Source organism: Camellia sinensis, chromosome 4, assembly GCF_055761805.1.
Source record: "Camellia sinensis isolate YWXY chromosome 4, ASM5576180v1, whole genome shotgun sequence".
In the NCBI taxonomy this organism is placed as follows: Eukaryota; Viridiplantae; Streptophyta; class Magnoliopsida; order Ericales; family Theaceae; genus Camellia; species Camellia sinensis.
In genome coordinates this window covers 78,217,620-78,226,199 of record NC_138964.1, presented here as the reverse complement: position 1 = coordinate 78,226,199, position 8,580 = coordinate 78,217,620, and the positions used below count along the sequence as shown (strand labels likewise).

Genomic DNA, 8,580 nt, shown 5'->3' with positions numbered 1-8,580 from the left:
TTCTCCGTGTCAATAAATTGAATTTCCACTCATTGCTGATAATTAGAAGACCATTCATGTATTACCTATCATGGAAAACTTGTTGTTGGCTACTTGTTATCATTTAACCAATTGAATGGACTCTTTTTGCACCTCTTGTGTATAAATGAATGTTTTTTCGGAGATTTTCCCTTTTTTTTTTAGATAGTGAAAATAATGTACCCTTTTCTTCGGCATTTCTAAACTTCACAATCCTTTAATGTTGGTGCAGGAGTTGCCGAGTTGCTTGCCGTCGGTTTCATTCAGGGGACGGCCAATAATGGAAAGGAAGGTATTAGTTCGCCCTCGAGACCCAGTATCTAGACTGTGGCCAGTCATCTACCATGAGAAACAGGGTATCAAAGTTTTGGCAAGTGGTTGGGAAGCATTTTGCAAGGCAAATCGCATTCACGTTGGAGATGAATGTGCTTTTGAAATTGAGGATGTGTCGGAGTGCATTTATGAAGTTAGTGTTGATAGGAAGTAAGATGGAGCTTCAAACTCTTCTAGTTTCAACAGTACATATCAGTACTTTGTCAAATATGATGAACATGTAAAGACTAGAATCTATGAAACATATATTTTGAGTTAGGAAAGTGTTACACTTATATTATTTTTGTACATAACTTATGACTTGTTGAAAATATAAGTTATCTTGATGGATATTTTGCTTTAAAATGTCAAAAAATAGAACTTGCTATATCTTTATGGATTATTTTGCTATATAGATTTGCTATTTGTATATCTGTACTAGATTATAGGAACTTTGACCAAGTTTCGCTCATGCTGTCATGAATTGGGAATAGCTCATTTGTCAATGGTGGATCTTTTTTGTGAGATAGATGGTGGGTATTATGTGATCTTTTGTTAATGAACAATTGTAGTTTACCTCTTTCAATTATCACTGCATATCACTTTACTTTTTTTTAACTTCAAACCATACATTTAGACTAAACTATTAAAAATTATACAAAAACCCCTTTTTTAGAGGGGTGGGTGGAAGTGAAACAATTTTCATAATTGAGAGATTTAAACGTACATTTTAAAATTAAGGGGGTTACAGTTGATTTTAGTCGATATTTGTGAGGAGTAAAATGTAACTAACCCTTTGAAAAAGGATAATGGGCGATCAACATATAACAACTTTTTTTTAGCGTAATTATTATACTTCTTATCTTTTTTGGAGTGTTGAATAGGAAAGCCCCAAATGAGCCTAGTGTCATGGCCTTGGTTATTTACAAAGTTTTACTCCTTAAAATATGTAAATCCTTAAGGCATTTTATTTGAGATATGAATTGGTTTTGTAATTGTATGACAAGCTATAGATTCAAGCTTAGGGGTGAATATATAATACAGTTAGACAATCACAAGTTTTACTTACCTAACTCACAAGTTTGCAAGAAAGAGAAATTAAAAGAAAAAAGGAGTTTGAGAGAATACCTTTGTATTCCCCTTAAAAATCTTAAGTTTTCTCTAGAATATTCCAGAACATACAAAGGAGTTATGGAGAAGTTTCTTATGGAAGCTTTCTTTATCCTACAAGAAGGTTCTAGCATCCTCCCTAAAAATATCTATACAAATATCTATCTCATTCTAGAAGTATGTAATAGGGTCTTTTACCACCTTCATTTCTCTAGGAGGTTCTAGAAGCTTCTATTGCTTCTATTCCTCGAATCTTCACTTAAATGCTCTAGAACTTATTCTAGATCTTTTCATGTACATTATAGAATTATGCACCATATTTTCACATTTTCTCAAGTCTTCCAAGAGCTTCCGGAATATTTCATTAGCCTCCTTTCCTTGAAACTTTCTCTTGGTAGGCAATTCTCTCTAGGTAATCTAGCGGGACGTGACACTAGGCTCAAGAACGAGAATTTTGTGTATGCTAATAGGGTTTACGTGGCACTACCTTCCACTAATCACAAATATATGTGCCCCCTATTGTTCCCCAAACATTGCTACATAAACGTGATGGATCCTATTGTTAAAGCCAATCACAATAATATAAGGTATCACATAAAATATACCCTCTTAACATACAAAAATTACTCGAAAATAGGGATTACAGACTTGAGTCATGACTCTAATTTCATTGAATGTAGTGTCCAGTCCATAGTCAAAATTAATGAGTCTAAATCTTGTATCTAAGCATTGCTCCAAAGACTGGAGCCTATGTCCTTGAACTATAGGAGTAAACCCTCAACAGAGATGGGGTCACTGCTATGCTAAAGGTACAACAGTGACTATTGTACCTCAATTTGAGGTGTATTATGGGCTTATTTTTATAATCTGAACTGTTCATTTTGTAGGGTTTGTTGAGTACTTTATGCCTACCAAAAATCATATTAATCGAATATTGATAACTATATGATCAAATTGCATATTTTTTATATTATTTCTCAAAAGAAAAACTTAATGTTTATTTTTTTGGTTATCGATCATATAGTTATTGGTATCCGATTAATATGATTTTTGGTAGTCATGAAGTACTCAACAAACTCTACAAAATGAACGATTCAGATCATAAAAATTAGCCCATAGTACACCTCAAATTGAGGCACAACAGTCACCGCTATGCCTTTAGCACAGCAATGACCCCATTTCTTCCTCCGGGAACAGCTACCGCTCTACTTTGCCCTTGCATCTTCTGCCCTACCTTTGATGAGAAAGTAGGACGGAAATGGGATTTGCTTCCCCCCATTCTAACTCGCACTGCCCCCACCCCATATATTATATATTCTTTAGTTTTTTTCAAAATAATAAGATTAAAAATAAGAAAAATTTATCTATAAATCCCATTTTGAGAAATGATGATCCATTTAGTTTCAATTTTTTTTTATAGACCAATTAGTCCCATTAATTTTAGAAATGTATATTTAATATATTATTTAAAAATTAAATTTACGGTTATACCCTTATTTCTATTATGTTTTCTTTTTCTTCTTCTTCTTTTTTTTTTTTTTCCTCTTTTGTGCTAGAAAGGTAAGGTACACAATATATAAAAATTGAATTTGGGATGAATTTTTATATGACAATCTTTTTATTTGGAAAACATTTCAAAAGGAGTACAAAAATGACTGGAAATATGAGATTTTTCAAACATTCCAAAACGATGTGGAATTCTTTAAACATTTCAAAAGGAGTACAAAAACTCCTTAGTAAACTTTGAAAAAATGTATAATTTTAAACTATAACACTCCAATGTAACACCCAAACGTAACACTCCAATGTAACACTAAAAAAAAAAACCTTAGTGTACTTTTCCCAAGCATAACACTCCAAAAAAATTCCTTAGTGTAATCCTCTAATGTAAAATACAAAAAAACTCATTAATGTACTTTTTCCAAACGTGACACTCCAATATAACATTCTAATGTAATACACACAAAAAACTCCTTAGTGTAACACTCTAATGTAATACCAAAAAAAAAAAATACTCTTTAGTATACTTTTTTCAAACGTAACACTCCAATATAACACTCTAAAAAAACTCCTTACTGTAACACTTTAATGTAACACACAAAAAACTTCTTAGTATACTTTTCTTAAACGTAACACTCTAATGTAACACTCCAAAAAAAAGGATGTGGAATTCTTCAAATCATTCCAAAAGGAATACAAAAATTCATTAATAAGTTTTAGACAAATGTATAATTTCAAACTGTGAATATTACGTTTGAAAAAAGTACAATAAGGAGTTTTTAGTGTTTTTGTGCGTGTTACATTGGGACATGTTACATTGGAATGTCACGTTTGGGATTACATTGATTGAAGTGTTACATTTGTGTTATATTGGAATGCTACATTTGAGAAAAGTATATTAAGGAATTTTTTTTAATGTTATATTGTTACGTTAGAGAAAAATATACCAATTTTTTTTTTAGTGTATTATATTGGAGTGTTACATTATTAAAGTATTACGTTTTTATTCATAATGTGGAATTTGTTCTAGAAGAAGAGAAAATCCTATGTTTGGTGGAGCTTTCCAAATATGATTCCACAACATGATTTGAGTGCTCTGTTTGTTTACAATTTTCAAAAATTAATTCCACATCCACTTTTCAAAACACGTCTACTCGGTCATCCTCTCGGACGTCCCCCCGGATGTCCGGCCGGTTGACCGGAACAGTATTCATGTTTTTTTTTAGCACATGTTATTTTTATATTTTAAATAAAAAGTATTTCGGGAATTTTTATTTTTTATTTTTTATGAGCTTTGAATAGAATTTTGGGTTGTGTATTTGGTTATGAGTTGTAAATTTTTTAATCAAACATCATATGTCACATCACTCAATTTAAAACTCTTTTCAAAACTTGTAACCAAACAAATTTTCCACACTTAAATCATAATTTCAAAACTCACAAACTCAAAATACAATCCTATTCTCAAATCATAATTCTAAAACTCTACCAAACGCAACCCAAAACTTCTATAGTGCAGATTGCCCAAATGTGTAATTTTACATTTGGAGAAACCCACTTTTATTGTTAAAAAATTAAACTTAAACATGTAAGTAACTATCATTTTGTGTAATTTTCACTTTAATGAAACCTTTAGGTTCATAAGAAAAAATGAAGGACTAAACAATTCACAAGATCACATTTTGAGATTTATTGGTACTTCACCCTAAATATTACACTTATCATTTATTTTCACTGATTTATTTCTCATCTAACATATTTGAACTTTCATTAATTATAAATTAGTATCTGTAATATATTATATTATTTTAAATTTTTATTAATATTCCTAATTTTTGAGTTACACAATTAATCCACCCGGCCTGCTCTTGTCACCAACCTAATTTATTCCGCCCTAATATGATATAGTTGAGGGACGGGAGATTACAAACCCGCCATATTGCCAAGCCAGCACAAATGATGAAACATAGAATTAGAAAGAACTGTGCACTAAACCAACCACTACAAACAATTATTTATTCGTGTCACAGACCCGCAATCATATCAAGGTAAGTCCAATCCAAGGGCAACAACAATCTCTCTCTTTCAAGATCTTTATTTTTACATTCAAACAAAAACATTAACCCAGAATCCTCAAATGGGACAAGTATTATCTGTGGATTAAAGAAAACAGAATATACATACACTGAGCTCTATATAGATACAGTTTTCCCTCACCAGCTGACCCCTTACAAAACAAACAAGGAGTGGCGAGCCATTACACAACGGGTTGTCAAGTCAAGAGCTAGCACGTTCTAGTCAAGTCAAGAGCTAGAGAGAATAGATGATACTTTCCAAGGGTGAAGACATCCAATGACACTATTGTCTAGTTAGGATCAAGCACAAAAAAACATTGATTCATGGAGCTATGACTTGAAATGCAAGGGATATTAGCTCATTCAATAGAAGGAAACCATCCGGATCACTGAGCCTAATAAAAGCCACGGTCTCTTCTATCTCTTCCTCATCAGATAACAATGCACAGAAACGATCTATTGTTATAAGGCTTCTATGCCGATCCAAACAAACCACATGCCCACTTTTCACAAAAGGTCTATAGGCCTTGAAAACATAGTGAACAAGAGAAGTACCAAATGTTTTTCTAAAGGACTTCAAGTCCAACCCTTTGGCAGTTCTAAAAGAGAGCATCACAGCATCCATGGCCATGTCCTTGGGATCGGGAAAACTATCCTCACTAAGCCCCACTACCCCGTCCTCTAAATTTTGATCGTAACCCGCATACTCTTTCATCTTTTTTGGCCTTGAAAATCTGAATCCGCCCAAGAAACTGGTAGAACCAAGGCTAAAACCATAGAATGATATGTTGCCCCAGTAGGTTAGGTTGTGCTTGCACTCAAAATTGTCCTTGCAGTAACTGCTGATTTCGTAGTGGCTATAGCTGGCATCTGAGAGCATTCTTGAAGCTGTTTTGTAGAACTCGGCTGATTGGGTTTCAGAAGGCAGAGGGAACTCCCCTGGTGAGTACCTGTAAACAATCCAGTGCTAGTTCCATACTTAACAGAAGTGTTAAAACTACCAAATCACTCAGGGCTGAAAGGGCCCAATTTTTAAGATACTTATTAAACAACAAAATAATAATAATAATAATAAAACTCACTCTTGCTCCAAAAAAAACCCTATACACTCCTTGTCAAAAACTAGGTTGTGAAGAATCTCGAATTTTAATTACAAAAATAGAAGAGAAAATTGTTTTTTACAATAAACGGATATAAAAAATATTATTTAAATGTAAATAAATAAAGCTACTCATTGAAATTTCGCCTTAGTCTCATCAAGGTTAGGAGGCCCTTGACTCTACTTATAGTATCCCAAATTTGGTGCCTCGTTCAACTTGCAAGTCATAGACAGATACATGTTTAGGCCTTGCATTGACGGTGAGCAACAAACTCTCTTCCCACATTTGTGGAGTTTGGTGAGGTAGAGAAGATATCAGATCCATACTCCAATTCTCAACCCCACATGTCCCAACAACCCCAATTGCCTCATGAACCTCGTCAACCCCATGAGCTCTCCCACAAGCCTTGAGTAACTCATCTTGAAATGCCTGAACTCCCAAAGACACTCTGTTCACACCCAACCCCATCAACTCCTTCATTTTCACAACATCAAACGTCTCTGGATCCATTTCCATGGAAATCTCAGCATCCAAACACAACCCAAATTTCAAATTCAATGTCTCAAGGACTAACGAAACGAGCTTCGGCAGTACTAAAGAAGGCGTACCCCCTTTGAAAAAGACTATTTTGAGAGGTGGGTTATGGTTGAATTGTGAGTTTGTGGCCTTGACTTCTCTGCAGAGGAGGTGGATATAGTTGAAGATTCGTGGGTCGTTGTTGATATCGTTGGTTTGGGTTGAAGATGAGCCGAGAGCGACGATTGGGAGGTCGCAGTAGTGGCAGCGTTTGCGGCGAAAAGGGAGGTTGATGTAGGCAGAAGTTGGAGAGAGATTGTGAAGTGTGTTTGTGGTGGTGGTGGTGGCGGTGGGCGAGGCATTTTGTCGAACAGTTGGTGGGGATTGTGAGAGTGAAATGGAGATGGAGTGAGAAAATAGGTTTGGAGGTTTGGGTTTGGAGGGGATGCTGTGGAGAAGTGGAGTGAAGGTTGATCTAAGCATGGTTGGAGGTTGATAGTGGGTTATGGATATGGAAGATGACACCGAGAGAGAGAGAGAGAGAGAGAGAGAGAGTGCTGCAATTCGAAACTTGTTAAGGGTTGGTTTGGGAAGTGGGTTGACTTTTTGACTTTTTGGCTTTTTTAGCTATTTTACCCAGGGCTAAAACGCTTGGTTTGGGAAGGATTTTTTGACTTTTTGGCCTTTTTGACTTTTTTTGTGAGAGAAGAGTGTAATGATTATGAGTTGGATGTGATGTTTTGTTTGTTATGGCTAAAATAACCTATTTTGTCTTTTGTGACTATTTTAGCCAAAAAAGCCCAAAAAGCCTCTTCCCAAACAGAAGGGGATTGGCTTTTTTGGTTTTTTATGCAAATATGCTATTTTAATAATTTTTTTGATTTTTTAATTAAAATATAAGTTTAAAAAATTAATATATTTAAAATGATTTTTTAATTTTTTACAAAAAAGTATGTACAAAGTAAAGAGAAAATAAAACCTTTGATTTTTTAGTATAAATTATAAACTTTTTGATGTTTTTAAGCTCCGTTTGGCAAGTTGGTTTGTGGCTATTTTAGCTACAACCAACCAAACATCACATCCAATCCATAATCATTACACTCTTCTCTCACAAAAAAAGTTAAAAAAATCAAAAAATCTTTCCCAAACCAAGCTTTTTAGCCCAGGCTAAAATAGCCAAAAAAATCAAAAAGCCAACCCACTTTCCAAACGGAGGCTTAGTAACTTTTTTATTTTTAAGCTAAAACACTCGCATGCCAAATGAGGCCTTAGTCTCGTTTAGGATAAAATATTTTAGTTAAAAAAGTACTATAAATTATTATGTTTTTCTCTATATTTTTTTATAAAAATTTAAAAAATTATTAAAATAATTTATTCCCAAATGTGATTAATTCTTTTTTTAAAAAAATTTAATAACTTTTTTTAGTATTTTGAAAAAAACAATCTCAAAAATAATTTTCAAAAATAGTTTGCTAAACGAATTTCTTATATCATTCTCTTTGTCTAATAATTCACGAAATATGTTACCTTATGTTTATTTTTTGTGTTTACAAATCATATATATATATATATAAATGTTATTTGTTTTATTTTTTTTTAAATATCAAAAACAAAAATATATTTCAAACTTTCTTTAAATGCATAAAACTGTCATCATTATGTACCAAAAAATTATTGTGTTTGGTGTGAGTTTCAAATCAAGTTTCTACCCTTCTATTTGAATGTTATGTTTGGTTTGAGTTTTCAAATTATAATTCCAAATCAATTTCAAAACACATTTTGAAAACATGTTTGGTAAACTAGACAATTATTAAATTTTTGGTCTACCCGGTCGTTCGCCCTTACATTCTTCCGGTTAACGGAAACAATAACTTTTTTTTTTTTTTTTTGCAATTGCCAATCGCCACTTGTTATTTGGAAGTAAAAATATATATATTCGTTTTTGATAT

The 8,580-nt window shown here is 33.1% G+C and overlaps 1 pseudogene; it reads right to left on the bottom strand.

Moving 5' to 3' along the window:
• Positions 1-4,998: 4,998 nt before the first annotated feature.
• LOC114274988 (uncharacterized) lies at positions 4,999-7,380 on the bottom strand (annotated as a pseudogene).
• Between the last annotated feature and the right edge of the window lie 1,200 nt (positions 7,381-8,580).